General features: G+C 34.0%; 2 long non-coding RNA genes across 2 annotated transcripts in view; one reads left to right on the top strand and one right to left on the bottom strand.

The window, feature by feature from the left end:
• LOC147029828 (uncharacterized) overlaps positions 1 to 18,606 on the top strand; it is a 35,230-nt gene that overhangs the window by 4,558 nt on the left and 12,066 nt on the right. The gene's annotated exons all lie outside the window — the stretch shown is intronic.
• LOC147029829 (uncharacterized) lies at positions 12,368 to 17,427 on the bottom strand. Its single transcript, XR_015056098.1, has 3 exons — positions 13,171 to 17,427; positions 12,831 to 12,888; positions 12,368 to 12,538 (listed from the first exon to the last, which is right to left on the bottom strand). It is a non-coding gene; the product is annotated as an uncharacterized LOC147029829 (long non-coding RNA).

Below are 18,606 nucleotides of genomic sequence, written 5' to 3'. Positions count from 1 at the left end.
CATCAAAGCCTTTTCATAATCCTTTTCTTCCACCCACTCTAATTTACCATAAGGCAGAGATTGAGACATTGCCCATCCATACAAATTATTAGCATCAAAATACATCAAATAATTACTATCTTTTTCACTATCATAATTTGGAAGATATTTATTATTTGCTTTAGCATATCTTTTTGAACATACTTGTGATATTCCACCTCTCTTGGACTTCTCAATCATCAAAAGCATATCAACATCACTGATTAAATCTATATCTTGTTTTGTCATTTTCAACATTGCACTCCAAGCTAAACCAGGAGCTGTGAAATAGTGGGCAGGATCTAATCCATAACAATTTTTATTATGACAGAGTGATCTAAAAGCTTCAAACACATCAGCTAACAATAAAACATGTTTTTAGATATAAATCATGATATTCTCCAAGGTTCTTTATCTTAAATATTTTCCATATTTCTTGTGCGTGTTTATATTCCTTATCACTTATCTCTTCTTCATAAAGGTTATTATAGAAACTTTCTTTTGAAGGAAGTTGTGTTTCTTTAAATCTCATAAATGAATCCATATAATCATAAGGATAAATTCCCTTACTTGTAAGAATTTTCTCTTTACTTTGAATTTCATTCCTTGTTTGAATTTCCTCTCTCGTGAGAATTCCTTCTTTAATCAGAATTTCATCTTTAATCAGAATTTCCTCTTTAGTTAGAATTTCATTCATTGTTCGAATTTTCTTTATAATTAGAATTTCATCTTCAGTTAGAATTTCTTCATTAATTTCCTCATTAATTCGAATTTCCTCTTTACTTTGAATTCTCTCTTTAATCTGAATTTCCTCTTTAGTGAGAATTTCCTCTTTTGGAAAGAATGAATTAAGATTTGGAAAAGAGTCCGTGGAGCTTAGATTTGATGCGAGGTAGGCTAGTGGTGTTCCCATAAACTTGTAAGAATCTAGAAACCTAATACGAGTTAAAGGTTTTGTGAATATCATTTTTGTAAATGAAATATACTTTTGACTTGTATTTGTTATGGCAGAAATATTCCCTGGTGTTTTTGAAAGTTCATTTATAAATAGATGTGTATCATAGTTGGCGCTGTTGTGAAGAAAGACTGGAATAAAAGAAGGTAATTTATAATTAAGATTACAACTGGAATGAGCGGGACCTCTATATTTACCAGTAAGATGACAATGATCCCTAACTTTAGACTCCTTAATTTCCCCCTCACAAATATGACATATTGTTCTTTCTAAATTCTAATTTTTCTTCTTTGGTTAATTTCATCGGTTCATTTGTTTCTTTCATTAATTTAGTGAGTCTTATACAATCCTTTTCTAATCGTTTTACAAACTCTTATGAAGCTTTTTTTCCACTATAATGTTCAAGTTTGTTATACTTTTCTCCAACAGATGATTTGATATAATAACAGAAACCACAAGGAATATGTTTTTGATATTTATTTGTTTATGATTCTTTTGGATTAGGAGAAGCAGTATTTATCTTTTTAAGGATACACTCAAAATCGGCGTATATCACAAATGGGTGCATGATAGATTTATTATAATCTTCAAAAGAAATCTTTTCACCAGGTTTAGGCATTGTAATTACAGCTGATTTATGATTACTACAATATTTTGAATGTTGTTCTAATCGTTCTTTTGTATGAAATGAATTAAGACATCGCTTACAAGGATATATTTTGTTTGCTGTTCTGAATACCTGAGAAGAGATTAATCTTGATAAATTATTGATGTATGTGTAATGTGAATTCTTTCCAACACTAAAATATAAAAGATCAATGTGTGTTTCTTCATTTTTATAGTTGTTTGAAATTTTTAATATTTGAACTTTGTTTGTATCCGTTAATCCATATACATTAATAGAAAGATTATTCTTTTTCTCAAATTTAGGAATATATGTTAGTGGCATTGGGAATTTAAAATCTTTAATGTCCAAGGTATTCTCATATTTCATATATTGTTTTACTCTTTCTGAATTACATTTTGGTGGATGTAAGTGAGCAAGAACAGACCAGAGAAAACATTTATTATCATTATTCTTAATATTAACAACTGCCTTCTTTCGTTTTATTTCTTTTGGTAATTCAATATAAGAAGAAGCTTTAAGAGGGTTTGATTTTAGAATGTGTATATCTAAAAAGATGATTTTTTTTAATATTGAATCCACTTCCTACCACTGTATTATCAACATCCTCCTCTTGTCTTGATAGTTCTTCATAAACCCCACTATTCAAAAAATCTTGAAATGATGTTATAAAATGAAGATCTGTTCTCATATAAGGAGTTTGTTCTTCATCTTGTCTTTTCATATTCATTTTCACTCCCATATAAAACTTTAAAGTTTTCATTTCTTTTAATGTCTTTTTCATAAATTTTTCAACATCGGGTTTCACTATTTCAATTGATTCAACTATTGATGATGGACCGGGTTCTCCAAATTGAAAAATCCTTATTTTTATATGCCCTTTAAATGCCCCATCAGTGTTTTCAATATAATAGTCTCCCTTTACTTTAAACTCATTTTTCTTGTGTTTTTTGTGATTGAAGATGTCTATTATAACTACTCTTCAAAACATCCTTTGAGCAGATATCACAATGTTTTCTTTCCAACTCAAGAGGAGATATTTTTATGAAATAGATTAAATGTGTGTTTGTTGGTTCGGAGGTGTTTTCTATAATGTTTATATTCGTGATTACAAACATCGCAGTACGTTGTATTCACCATATTTATATCATAAAACTTTGCTTAAACTTAAATTTTCTTGATGAAAATTTCGTTTATTTTACAGGTGAATCTGTGCTTAAACTAAAATTTTCTTGATGAAAATTTCGTTTATTTTTCAGGTGAATCTGTGCTTAAACTACAATTTTCTTGATGAAAATTTCGTTTATTTTACAGGTGAATCTGTGCTTAAACTACAATTTTCTTGATGAAAATTTCATTTATTTTTCAGGTGAATCTGTGCTTAAACTACAATTTTCTTGATGAAAATTTTGTTTATTTTACAGGTGAATCTGTGCTTAAACTAAAGTTTTCTTGATGAAAATTTCATTTATTTTACAGGTGAATCTGTGCTTAAAACCATTTTATCCTCCAACTTTTTCACTTAATAAATACAATGTTTCAAGACACAAAAGACAAGTTTCAATCAATCTCTTCATTTGTTAAAGATACTGAGAAATATGTCAAGGATGTAAAATTGAACAAAGATAAATATAACAACTATTGGATAAAAACAATTATGGTGGATATGATGAGTTCTTCAATTTACTTCAGTGGAAGGGCTTTTAGTATACCTGGAAGAACATCAATTAAGGTATCTCTAACAAAAGTTTCTCCTCTCCTTCTGGCAATATATTCAAAACTAGAAAAAGCAATGAAACAAGAAAAGGTATCAAAAAATAAAAACCTTATGGATGAAGCTTTAGAAAGAAAACATAAGACCATCTGTAATATGCAAGGAGAAATTTGTATTTTTTTCAACAACCCTAAATATATAAATCCTGATGAAATAAAGGATGTTAATATATCAGGTGAAATGACATTTCGTTCAATTGTAGTTAAGGATCATTTTAAAATTACCTTTAATATAAAAAATGTAGCAGTTGAATCTGTTAATGAAAAAATGTATATCCATATCGATGGTAATGTTTTTTTTCTACTAATTAAATATGAGTCAATATTCAATTGAAGATTTTGAAGATTATGAGAGTGATTATGATACCGAGAGTTTGCATTCAAACGATAGTTATGACACTGAGAGTTTGTGTTCAAACGATAGTTATGAAAGTATAGATGATTCTGAAAGTATCGAAGATGATATCGAAGATGAATTTCAGTTTAAGTAAAGTTTTACTTTATAAATATGAATAGTTTACTCGATTTTGAGCCTCTTGAATTTCATGATTCTCCATATGTCAAATTTGAGAATTGTCCTGCGTGTGAAAGACGGGGTTTAAACACAGAGTCAAAAGCCTATAAACAATGTATATTCTGTGATTATCTTCTAATTAATGATAATCAAAAATATAAAAAGGAAAATAATTCTTTTAGATTTACACCAAAAATGAATTACTTTACAAGATTGATTAGAGAAATGAATGTAAAGTACGAGGGTGATAACACACCTTTCCTTACACGGGAAGAAACTGAACGTATTAGAGAAATGTTCAAAGGATTGTTGTTGTGTATTATTCATGGATGTGATTTTCAGGGAAATATCAACACAAGATATTGCATAAAGAAAATAATGGATTATCTTGAAATTAAACCTGAACTTAGGATAAAATATAGAGTTTCGAAAAAAGCCAATAATAAATTAAATAACCTGTTTTCCAAATATATAAATGAATGATTTTTTACCCATTTGGGAAAATAAGATAAAATTTGACAACCATAAAAATCTCCCAAATTCATTAAGATGCCTCATAGTTGGTTCAAGTGGATGTGGAAAAACCTGCTTACTTTTAAAGATGCTCCTCACTCCCAACTTTTTAGATTATGATAATTTAATAATTTTCACAAAGTCGAGTTTTCAACCAGAGTATCAACTACTCTCCCAAGGTTTTAATGCTGGTCTTCAAAAAGAAGATATAATCGGTTAATTTAAACTTCAAAAAAACCTAAATGATTATAACATTGAAGATATAATTCAACTATTTTGTGATACACAGAGAAGTAAAAAGAAATCAAAACCGATAACTTGTATTCTTAGTGACAATACGGATGATATACCGTCTCCCCAAGATTTGGATAAATCCAAAAAGAACCTCGTTATCTTTGATGATTGTGTTAATGAGAGAAACCAAACGGTAATGGACAGCTACTACACAAGAGGGAGACATTCTTCTTGTAATTGTATTTATCTTAGTCAATCGTACTTTCAACTTCCTCGTCGTTCCATCAGAAACAATGCTAATACTTTTATTTTATTCAAGTTAAATTCAATAGATATAAACAATTTTTGGAGAGACAATTGTTCTACATTATGTAGTAAAAAGGAATTTGGGGATTACATGAAACACACGACTGAAAAATACAAATATATTGTTGTGAAACAAGATGAGATATTAAATGATATTTTTCAATAAATAAATGGATGCAAAAGAAAGAGCAAGAAGATTTAAGGAACATCAAGAGTTGGTTTCAAAAGTTGTAAAACAACAGGAAGACATAAAGAAGAAACGCAGACAGAAACTAACGGGCAAAGAAGCATTTGAAAGAAAAGAAGAGAAAATTTTTAAACCACTTTTAAAAACTTCCCAAGAAAAAATTATAGATGTTTCCACAGTTCCCACAATAAATTATACTCCCAGAAAGCTCCAAATGTTAAAATATTTCAGTAAAATGACGGAGGAAGAATTATAGCATATTGGAGAATTAGAATATGATGATGAAGGATTATTTCAACAACTGGAAGAGATGAATCGACCCCCTGATTATATTGTGAATGCTCTTCAAAACAATGAATATTCAGCGGATTCAAAAACCAAAGCAGGACTCATTCCAACAGAACAACCAGCAATATTTCATCTTGTTCAAGAAAAGGTATTGATATTTAATGATGAATTAAGGTTCTTGAGTTCTGCTCAACCTCCTGTCAAACTAACTCCAAGATTAATGTTTCTTCTCACAAAAGATGGAAGACAAGGTTCAACTGTGAGGGATGAGTCAAAGTATATTGATAAACCATTGGATATGAAAAATAATGATGATAGAGTATATATTGATCTGCTGAACACTCTAAATTATAGGGTTATTCTTTCTGGTAAAAGTAGGAAGAATGAGAAGGAGAAACACATTATTCAGGCTTTAAGTATCCTTGGTTCAGGTGTTAGTTTTCTTCCAAATGACCCATCACAATTAGTTAACAGACTTATTGTTGTTAGGCAGTAAGAAGGCTGGAAATAACAATTGTTTTAATGAAGCATCAGCCATTGTAGACCAGTTGATGAAAATAATTAATAAATATCAATATAAAGACATTTTATCTCATATTAAATAAGATGAGAAGCACAATCCTTAGTTTCAATTTCACAACAAGCGACCACACATCTTCATTCCCATACCCACTACAACTTGACACAACAAAAGAATATGAGGCATCTTTATTGTCCATGGAAACTTATAATACCTTATTTAATATAACCGAGAAAAATGACAAGTTTAGTTATAATCCGGGAAGTGGATACAAAACGATAACAGTCTCACCCGGAGCATATGAGATTTCTCAAATATCTTCCGAAATTGCTCGTCTTATGAAAGAACAGGGTGATGAACCAAAAAATATTGTTATAGACATTCAAAAACATACTTCAAAATCAACGATTAAAGTTAAAAATAAATACAAGGTTGATTTCACAATTGATAATTCATTTAGAGAGTTATTGGGTTTCTCCTCAAAAAAGATTGAAACTAATGGGACGTTTTACAGTGATAATGTCATTCAAATATCCTCAGGAATAAATTCGGTGTTAATTCACTGTGATTTGATTGATGGTGCTTATCATGATGGAAAAAAAACAAATACAATATTTTCATTCAGCGCATACTCAACCCCAATTGGTTATAAATTCAATATGGAACCCAAAAATTTGGTTTATCTCCCTGTGTCAGGAAAAACCATACACAGAGTAAATTTTAGGATAACCGACCAAGATAATCGTATGATTTCTTTTAATGGAGAAGTTATATCCATCAGAATTCACCTACGTGAAGTTTTCCAATAAATAAATACGATGGTTATTGTGAGGAAACACGAGTTGGGAAAATATAAAATAGTTACAGGGGATGGGATGTTCCTTTCCCCATACTACAAGGGTGAAGGTATGTATCTTGGTAAAGGATACTATAAACCTAAGAGACAAAGGGGTGTTGGACATCAATTTAGAGGAGATGGAATAATTGATACTCTCATGGGTATTGGTTCAACTATTCTTCAACATAAAGATCTAATTGGTTCAACTGCTTCTGCTGTGGGAAATGTAGCAGGTGCTGTAAAGAGCATAAAAGATGCCCAGAAGGAATCTCATAAATTACAAGCAATAAAAGAAATTAAGAAAGGCAAAACTCAGTTGTCCCCCCAAGAACGACAGAAAATAATTCGAATACTTGGATTAGGGTTTCAAAAGTTTTAACATCTATTTTTCCTAAATAAATACAAGTATGGAAGCAATTGATAGTATCTATGATTTGGATGATACTATTATTATCTCAAACTCCACTAAAAAAGAAGATTACTTCAAGGTAAATGCAATAACTGGAACAGACTGGAATACGAATGGTACAAAAAGTTTTGAAATAAATAATCAACAAACCTATTTGAATCTCTCCGAAAGTTTCTTGTTGTGTAAATTTAAATTCGCTAAAGCTGGGAATAACACAAACGCTACACTTGTAAATGATTTCTTCTGGAAAATGTTTGATAGTGTGCATTTGTATATTGGAACACAAGAAGTTGAAGCGGTTGATTATGTCTCTGCTGTATCTGAAATGATGAAATTTACACTCTATACATTCAGTGATAGAATGGGAAAGGGGTCTGTCGAAGGTTTTATTCCTGATATGTCAATGGGAACAAACACAGACCCTGGATATACTCAAAGGAAAGGAGCGTATAATCATTATACAAAAGCAGAAAATAGTTTTACTGTGGCAGTTCCTCTTAAAGGTATATTTGGATTTTATGATCATGATAAAGTTCTGTATGGTCTTAAAATTAGATTTCAACTACAAAGGAATGATAATGAAAATAGATTGCTTTTTGGTGTTGGTAATGCTTTTGGTGATCAGAATAATTGAGGAAATGAGTTGGTATATCAGTGAATATACTCCTTATCTTAAAACAGAAGAGATGTTGAATAGAAGACTTAACTCAAAGAAACCACTCAGTGTATCATACCTCAAAAGAAGATGTCAACACGTTAAACTCAACCAAACTACTTACACGTGGAATTTGGGTGTTCTGGAAGGAAAGCCACGATATCTGTGGATCATTTTTAAAAAGCCAGATGGTGATACTGCGACTGATAAGAATAATGCTAAGGTGAAACAACTTCGCGTTTCTCTAGATGGAACATTTTATCCACGAGATAGATTGGAAATTAATTGGTAAAAAAATGATTTTGCTGAAGCATACAAGTCTTACCAAAAGGTGTGTGAAAGTAATGGAAATAAAGAACCTATTTTGGATATGACAGCATTTAAAAGTTTGTATACAATCTATGCGTTTGACCTGAGCGCTCAAAAGGAAACTATAAAGTCTAATCGAGTGGATACTTCCCTATACATTGAAAGAGGAGAGAGTGAAGAAGTTGATACATATTGTTTGCTTTTGGAAGAAACAGAATTACAGATAATGGTGTGATGATTAGTCTCACATAATTTTTTGTTAAATAAATGAGTGGCAAAGTACCAACTGGAGTATATGTTAATCAAATCAATCTTCATAAACTATCATCTTGTGTTCAAAATCAAAAGCCTTGTACGATTAACGTTAATACAATTCAGAGAAAAGGAGCAGTAAGAATTGATGTTTTGCTCACAAGAGAACAGGTTAAAATCTTGAATGACACTGGCTCACTTAAAATTAAAATGACAAAACCAATGTTGAAAAAATATTCAATAAGAGAGACGAGTGGAGGATTTCTCCCATTTCTAATTCCTTTGCTAGTTTAAGTGCGGTTGGAGCATTGACGGGTGGTATTTCAACAGCGGTGAAAACTGCCAACGAAAGGAAGGCTCAACTCCAGGCTCAAAAAGAATTGGAAAGACATAACAAAGAGTTGGAGAAACAAATTAGTGGAAGTGGTGTAATTGTAGATTTTGCTGAAAAACTTGAAGGTCTGCCTGATAAAGCGAGATTGTTAGTTGGAGATATGCTTTCTTCTATTGCACAAGCAGGTGTAAAATTAACGAAAAGAGGTTATGGATTATATCTTTCTAATAAATAAATGAGCATTGATGAGTGGTTTAAAGAATTTGGAAAGAATACAACATCAAATTTACAACTTGTCAAATATTGTAAGAAATTAAAAATTCATAATGTGTTTGTTTGTATTAGAGAAGAATTAACAAATGTGCCGAAACATACAAAGAATATTATTATGAACTTAGAAGATAATAATGGGAACGGTTCTCATTGGGTTTGTATTTTTAATAGTCAAGACAAATATTATTTTGATAGTTTTGGTCTTCCACCACCTGTTGAAGTCATAAAATTCTTACAGAATGGTGTTTATCAAACATTTCAAGTCCAAGAATTAAATTCCAAGTGTTGTGGTCAATTATGTCTGTATGTGTTATTTCAACTCAACAAAAATAAAAAATTTTATGATATTATTTTTAATCTAATATAAATGACTTATGTTGGTAAAGATGGTTCTATCTTTGGTGTATCCCAAGAACTGGATATTGATTTATCAAATTATTACACAAAGGCACAGGTTGAACGGCATAAATATAATATAACCAAAAATATTAACATGAAAAATGCTTATAATTTAAAATTATCCAAGCCCGACTGACGCGAATGACTTGGTGAGATTAAGCGATTTATCACAATATATATCCTTAAATAAAACGGCCGTGTATTCCAAAGATACAGAAGTGTTGATATTATCTCCAGGTCATACAGAACTCACAGTTCGAATTAAAATAAATTTTTATAAAGAAGGGCGTATCGTTTGTATGAGAATAGAACAATGGGGGTATGATTGATTTAATTGTTCCAGGTCTTTGAGGTTAATTTTAAATGACCAGTCTCGTAAGGAAGAATATTATCCACTTGGTATCGAGAATGAGTTTTGTGGGGCCACGATTAGTAAACAACAAATAAAAGAATTTAATAAGGGTAAATATAATAATGGTTTTGCCCTTGTTTATATCATGAAAACAGAAAAAACAGGATTATATATAATAAGTAAGGAAATACAAAATGATTTAACTATGGGAAGATGGGGAGGTGTTTCGTGCCATAATATTATTCTAACATATATTTCTAATACATAAATGACAGCAAGAAGGCTTCAATAAAATTATTATTTCTGTGTCCAAGCATACCTTCAAGAAAAGGGTATTCGGTATTTTAATAAATATGTTCTACAACATAAGAATGAGGTATTTTCAATAAAAGATTGGCATTATGCTGATGTTGATAAACCGACAACTTTAGATTTAATTAGAATGTTAAATAATGAAAAAATTATAAAGTTAAGAAAAGGTAAGGCTCTTGTAGAAATTCAAAAGAAATTTTATTGGTTTCCTGTTGTAAAAAAATTATTTTGGATACAGGAATAACAAGAAATCCTGATGAATTATTGTATGATATTCTATGGGGTGTAAGCGATTCAAGGATAATAAGGGATGAGGAAGGAGTTGAAGAAGAGAGGGAAGAGGAGGAAAAGGAGAAGAGAGAGAAGGAGGAGAGGGAGGAAAAAGAGAAGAGAGAGAAGGAGGAGAGGGAGAAGAGAGAGAGGGAGGAGAGGCAGAAGAGGCAGAAGAGGGAGAAGATGGAGAAGAGAGAGAGAAGAGAGAGAGAGGGAGGAAAAGAGAGAGAGAGAGAGAGAGAGAGAGGGAGGAAAAGAGAGAGAGAGAGAGAGAGGGAGGAAAGAGAGAAGAGAGAGAGGAGGAAAGGGAGAAGAGAGAGAAGATAGAGAGAGGGAAGAAAGAGAGAAGAGAGAGAGGGAGGAGAGGGAGGAAAGAGAGAGAATGAATAAATATCAAAATATGGAAACCAGTGAGATTAAAAAAAGATTAGGGGTATTAAAGAAAATAACTCAACCCACCGAGGAGGAAAACAAAGAATTGACAAGTCTATTTGCAATACTTTCGACAAGACTATTGACATCGACAAGATATGGATTTTAATTCAAGTTTTTCATTTTTTTGTTTTCTTAAATAAATGGAGGAGAGAGTGAAGGCATTTCTAAGGATTCTTTATGTTTTAAAAATTAAGATTCAAATGTGCATGTTGGAAACTAAAAATGTTTTTGCACTCTGCAGGAATTTTTCTCATAATTAAATGAGTTATTGTCTCAAATGTAAAAAGAAAACTAATACTAAAAATATTTCATATATTAAAAGTAAAAATAACAGGGTTATACAAAAAAAAATCTATTTATCGCCAAACACAAACGAGGAGGAGATATACAAAAGTTTTTATCAGGAAGTAAATTTACAACTACTGGAATACCAGGGGAATTACATATACCAGGGTATTCTTTCTGTGGTCCAGGCACAAACTTGGATAAAAGATTAGATGAGGCAGACAATCCTAAATCCTGGAGTGAGCCCATCAATAGAGTTGATGAAGTGTGCATGAGACACGATATTGATTATGGGAATACCACAACTTTGGAAGAAAAGCATGAAGCCGAACTTTTTAAAATTGTTGATGTAATAGATACGGTTCCTTGGACTTATAAGATATATGATTTGGAAGGGGAAGAGATTTTAGGTTCATTTTATTCACAGGAATTACAAAAGACAAAGATAAATTGAAATTTTTTGACTCCGCCCCTTTTTGACTCCGCCCACACAAAACCCACTCACATAAACCCCACCCCACACAAGCTCCACACAAACCCCACACAAGCTCCACACAAGCTCCACACAAACCCCACACAAACCCCACCACACACAAACCCCCCACAAGCTCCACACAAAAACCCCACCCCACACAAGCTCCACACACACAAACCCCACACAAGCTCCATCCATATTCATCATATTCACATAATTAGTGATTAGTTAATTAGTTCCCCACACACAACATGTTTATTTAATTAAAAAATTATCCACCCATCCACACAAGCTCCACCCATCCACCCATCCACCCATCTCTCCACCCATCCATTTATCCACACAAACCTCATCCACATAAGCCTCATCCACATTCACCCCTCCCACATAAGCCCCACCGAAGCCCCGCCCACATAAACCCTGCCCACATAAACCCCTCCCACACAAGCTCCACCCACATAAACCCTGCCCACACAAACTCCATCGAAGCCCACCCACATAAACACCACCGAAGCCCCGCCCACACAAGCCCCACCCACATAAACGCCCTCCCACAAGCCCCACCGAAGCCCCGCCCACACAAGCCCCGCCCACACAAGCCCCACCGAAGCCCTGCCCACATAAACCCCACCCACACAAGCCCCTCCCACACAAGCCCCACCCCCCTCATCCCCCCTGGGCCCCCCCACCTTTGACCCACCACCTTTGACCCACCACCTCCCTCATCCCACCCCCACCCTTCCCCACACATGGGGAGGGGAGGGGTGGGATGAGGGGGTGATGGGTCGTTGGGGGAGCGCACCTACCCCCCCCCCCCCACCCCCTTCCCTCCCTCTCCTTCATGTCTTGATTCTTTTTTTGAAATTCAAAATCAAGTAATTGTAAACAAAACAAATATAATTAATAAAAATTGAAAATATTAAATATTCATTTGCGAGAATGTATAATCTTTCCCAGCAATCTTCTTCAGATGTCTTGTGATTTCGAAACTCGGACACCATATTCTGTTTTGAAACAAAAAGTGGATAATAATTAGGTTTTATAAAGATAATTACATGGTAATACGAGTAAGCCTGGTGTTGGTTCTAAGTTCAAGCCTCGTTGACCACTGAATTAACACACCAGGAGGCCGACTCAGCCTGTCATCCTTCCAAGGCCAATAAAATGAATTCCAGTGTACTGGTAAAACCGCGTCCAAACTAATACAACCAACATAAGGCGACATTCCAAAGAGAGAGTGATGTTAATAAAAGAATAAATAAACAAATAAGTAAATAATAATTCAGAAACATTTACCTCCAGAAAATCATGTGTTGTACCAGATTGCTTCAACAGCTTATGTTGTATGATCGAGCTGAAAAAAAAAAAGAATGAGTCAAGGGTATAGATGGAGAGAGAGGTAGGTAGAAAGACAGACAGACAGAGAGAGATACAAAGAGACAGACAGGGAGAGGTAGAGAGAGACAAACGGACAGGGAAAGACACACACACACACACACACACACACACACACACACACACACACACACACACACACACACACACACACACACACACACACACACCCACACACACACACACACACACACACACACACACACACACACACACACACACACACACACACACGTCTCACCATTGGTTTAATTCATTCGAGATCAGAGGCCGTGATAAGACTTCGTACCAGTCATTATAAATGTTTTTCAATTCTCTTCTAAAATCATTGACCTCTTCAATAAGAGCATTCATTTGATGCACCTCATCGTGATATGTAAACTCCACTTCTTCCAAGGACCTGCCAGGAAAAAATGTATTTTCGCATTATCACGATTTAATTTATAATCAATTGCTTCATCGTTCAAAGAGGAAACCATACACAAACTTAACAACTTTGTAGTGAGCTGTTATCTTCATCGGAAGAGAGTGAGTCCATGTCTCAGTTTTTTTTTTTACCATTGGTACAAGATGACAAAAAGATCAGAGGCCGTGATAAGACGTCGTGTTCAGTCATTAAAAATGTTTTTCAATTCTCTTCTAAGATGATTGACCTCTTCAATAAGAGCATTAATTTCATGCACCTCGTCGTGATATGTAAACTGCTCTTCTTCCAAGGACCTGCCAAGAAAAAAAATATATATCAGAATTATCACGATTTAATTTATAATCAATTGCTTCATCGTTCAAAGAGGAACCCATACACAAGCTTACCAACTTTGTGTTGAGCTGTTTTGTTCACGGAAGAAAGATCGCTCATGTCTCAGTTGTAAAAATTAAAATCCCGTCTGGCAGAAACTTTGTCTGGCGAATCACTTATAAGGCAACGATGAGGAGATTGCTTAATCATCGGGTGTGGCCACAGGAAATGACGCTTCGGGCGAGACAGCTTGGAAAATAACTGGGCGATATATTCTCAAATTGTATGAATCATTTTTAAAACATACTTAAAATGCCCTAAAATTATTTTGATTAAACTTATGTTTAAAAGCCTGTTCGTGTTCTGAGATAAAATATAAACACGAGGCCTTGTCTCACAGAATAGTTCCTATTTTTTCACAGCATGACTGTCCAAAAACACTTCCTCATTTTCACAGCACGACCGTGTCAAAAAAACACTTCCTCATTTTCATGGCACGAACTGAAAACATTTGAAACAAAACTTTTTTATGGCGTGGTTTATGCACAAAAATGATTTGCAACTCAGGCGGTGGCCAGATGAGATCATTAAGATAAGTTTATCATTTCGTAATGGCACAAAAGGGGTATCTTAAAAAATATAAAGATTCAAATGTTTTGTTTTTCAATATTTTAGATGGGGATTATTGTGCAAAGAAAATTAAACTATTGAAGGAATTTGAGAATGAACAAATGTTTATAGGTTCAATGAGTGAGCTAAACAATATGCATCAGTTATTTGATAAAGAGTGTCCCGAGGCTTAGACGTTTCAGATATTTCTTCAGAATCACCTTTAACAAATAACATTACGACTTTACTACTTGAACAAATCTTTATCTTGTTGCATAAGTTATTTGAATAGAGAGTCCCTAGGTTAAAAGGGGAGACAAATAAATATACCTTGGGATAAAAAGGGGGTTTATTTTTGAGGGAAAAAAAAAATATGAATCGCTGAAAATCCCCCATTCATTTACATGGGGAAAAGTGAGCCAGAATCAGTATATTCACCCTACTCATATGTAGAACGCTACATCTGACCAGGTTGCAAATTTTTGAGGGTCATCTCAGGATAAAATAGTCCACAGAAAGTTGATGATGTCAACAATCACATGATTTTAGCACCCATATTGTTTTTTTTTTAAAAAAACCTTCAAAAATCTTCTCTGAAGTGGCTGAACAGATCGAGGAAAAACTTTACAAGTGTCACCGCCTATCCATGAGGAACAAAAGGTTCACACAGATGACAGAGGTCACATGGTTTGGCAGCCATATTGGATTTACCCGAAAACCTATAAAAAAAAAACTTCTCCAAAACGGTTGGACAGATCGAGGAGAAACTTCACACCAATGTTCCCCAAACCATGGGTGAACAAGTTTGTTTAGGAATAAATGATAGGTCACATGGTTTGGCAGTCATATTGAATTGAAGAAAAATATTAAATAATGTTTTTCTCTGGAACAATGTCATCAATTGACATGAAACTTCACCATTATGATCTAGTATTGATTGGCAATACATGTTTTAAGTTTCAACTTGATTGGGTGTATGGTCTGGCAGCCAGAATTATTAGATTTTTTTTTGATTTTTAAAAAAAAATCTGGGTTCTTATTTATTTATTTTTTTGAATAAGGCTCACTTGGCTGTGCCTGAAGGAGTTTGAGGATAAAGGAGTTGCAGCTGAAATGCCAATTCTATCCAGGTTCTTCCTGATGACTTTATCTTTGCTTTTTGCTTGTTTAGCTTCCTTCTAATTACTCCATTGCAGGACTGTATGTACATATTTGGTGTTCCATTTGATTTGAATTTATTTTCATCCCATTCTAAATTCAATTGAATAATAATAAAAAAACATCATGGGTCGGGTGTCCAATCAACGTGAGACGTCTTGGTTACTCGGTCATCAGTGCCAGCAGTTATAAAGTGGCATTCCTAATTGTCTCATTAATTACGTAACACACTGGTACACAAACAAGTCCTGGTGAGGGTCTGCAATCTCCGATTGCTCTTTTTCTTGTTAGGAATGTCCCTCACAGGCAGTCGCCCCCATAATGTGATCAGAAATTTCATACCAATTCACACATCTTGATTTTCAGCACATACGTTCTTGCAGTGAATGTAATTATAGGTAAGGATTGCTTATAGCCCTATAAAGACAGATTCCATCAAACAGTTGATTTCCAGACATTACTCTTCCTGTCAAATTCAAACAATCCTGATAAATTCTTAATGAATCTCCTCGGATAAAATTATAAAGCACAAAAATACTGCATGTCAAAATATTAAGCCAACTATAAACTGTCATCCTGGCGTTTCGCAGGTAGGGCGAGGCATGTCAGAGAGAGAAAGATCCCTTGCCATTAAACCACAGAACAATGGGTAATAAAAGTTATTACGTTAAACATTTAACAGGCAATTGGTATTGCAAAGACATTTTTGTCCACATACTTTTTCATCCATTCTAACCCTTCAACAGGACTGATTAACAAACTGATATTACAAGTTTGAGAAAAGTAAGTCTTGCCTACACTGGCTTCCTTCCTGGACGAGTCAACCTTAAATACATTGCCGATTCCACACCTGTATTACTGACTTCCTCTGCTCTCGTAGCCAATGGGTGGCTTTCAACGAATCCTCTCCTCTCCCTGTTAAGGCTGGAGTAGTGCCCCAAGGCAGTTGTAGGCCCAATCCCAATCCTAATCTACATCAATGATCTCTCTCACTGGAAAATCATCTGTCTTTGCTGATTACTTCACCCTCTGCTGTGACATCCATCATTCTTCAGATAGACAGGCAACCCTCTCTTCCCTCTCTTCAGACCTTGATAGAATCACAAGCTGATCAAACATTTACAGAGATTTGTCAGGATTGAATGATATATTTTTTTTTGTCTGGATCATTCAGTGCCTATAGAAAGTTGACACCCCTTTTCAAAATTTTCACCTTCTGTTGCCTTGTAGCCTGGAATTAAATCAGACTTTTGTTCCATCTTTATTTACACATCGTAACCCACAACTTCCAAGTGAAAAACCAATTCTATAAATTTCAGAAAATTAATTAAAAATATAAAACGAATATCTTGGTTGGATAAGTGTCCACCCCCCTGAGCTAATACTTGGTGGAAGCACCTTTGACAGCAATTACAGCTCTGAGTCTGTTGGGATAGGTCTCTACCAACTTTGCACACCTTGATTGGGCACTGGGCCACTCAAGGACATTTATCTTTTTGTTCCTTGGCCCCTCCAGTGCAGCTTTGGCTGTGTGCTTTGGGTCGTTGTCATGCTGAAAGGTGAACTTCCATCCCAATTTCAGCTTTCTTGTGGAGAGCAGCAGGTTTTCCTCTCGGATTTTTCTGTATTCTGTTCCATTCATTTTCTCTTCTATCCCGACAAGTGTCCCAGTCCCTGCTGACGCGCAACATCCCAAGAACATGATGCTGCCACCACCATGCTTCACAGTAGGGATGGTGTTCTTTGTAGTCAAGTCAAATTAGGCCAAATAAGGCGTTAACCCACCACAAATTGCAATAGTAACGAGTCCTATATTATTTGACACAGAAAAGTGACTTGAATAACATATCAAAAGTTTAGGTGAATCAAAGTATGGGAAGACTGTCAAATTTGCATAAATCCAAGATGGCCGCCACAAAAATCTTGAAACCATATAACTTCATACAATTGTTTCCTCATCAGTCTGTAGATGTTGCAATAATGACAAGACTGTTATATGAGGTAACTAAATATTAATTTGTATTGTATATGAATTCAAATTGAAATATTTTTATTTGTAACTTTGAAACAAATCCAAGATGGCTGCCATTAAAAGGGCTTTTTGTAGTTATTTTGATGTAAATATGACATAAATTGGTCCTGAACATTTCTATGGAGTCATTCACAAGGTAAAACACCCCAGTCCATATCTCTGATTATTTTTTTTACCAGTTCTGTTATGTTAAATAGAATGTTGTGGGGGATTTACGGCCATTCAGAAACACAAAAACGTGTGACGTGGGTAGATGCTGTAATCAGTAATGGTGAGAAACTACATATAAATATCTATACATTTATCAACAACCAAATGTTGTAGAAGCTTCATTTTGGTGTCACATTTTGTTTTACAATCAAGGAAACGTTTAGAATCAACTTAATGGTCATTAATAAAATCCAGTATTGCTATTGTTAGGAAAGATTACTTGTCATAATGGGGACAATAGGTCATGATGTCCAGCTAGAGATGACATTACATATGGATTGAGGTTGAGAGTGTGTGGAAGTTTTATGAGAGAGACAAAAAAGACATCATATTATAAAGTTTAATGTAAAAACATTATTTTGCATGTGCATGTCAAACAAGGTAAATTCAATCATCTGATACAGAATTAACTCGAAAGTTTGAATAAGCTACCAATTTCAATCATCACCTTATATTGAAATTACAACTGACCTTTGACATTTTTAATAATTTGCTTGGTTCACAATGGATTATTGCCAAAAATTGAATTTGGAATATACCTGTATCACATGGAATATATTTAAATGATTCATCCACACATCTGACCTAAGATATGAATAAGGAAGCTCATGTTCAAATACATAATCGTAAAAATGAGAATCTATATCACATATACTTCGTTATGTGGCATACATGTATATAGAAGTTAGATATACAAATTAACACTTCATGAGTAGAAAGTAGATCAATCATGAAAATGAAACATGCGGCTAGATGTAAACGTAAGCATATGACTTATTGTCACATATAACTTATATAATATAATACAGCAAAGACATGGTTCAACTTGAATCAATAGTCTTGTATGTTGCTCATTCATTCATCAACATCGTCATCTTCGATCTGTGACATATTTGTACACACGCCTCGGCAGTGTCCACAACCCGTGG

Source organism: Eptatretus burgeri, chromosome 3 (assembly GCF_056783735.1).
Source record: "Eptatretus burgeri isolate ZD-2024b chromosome 3, Ebu_testis_v1, whole genome shotgun sequence".
Lineage (NCBI taxonomy): Eukaryota > Metazoa > Chordata > Myxini > Myxiniformes > Myxinidae > Eptatretus > Eptatretus burgeri.
This window is presented reverse-complemented; position numbering and strand designations above follow the sequence as displayed.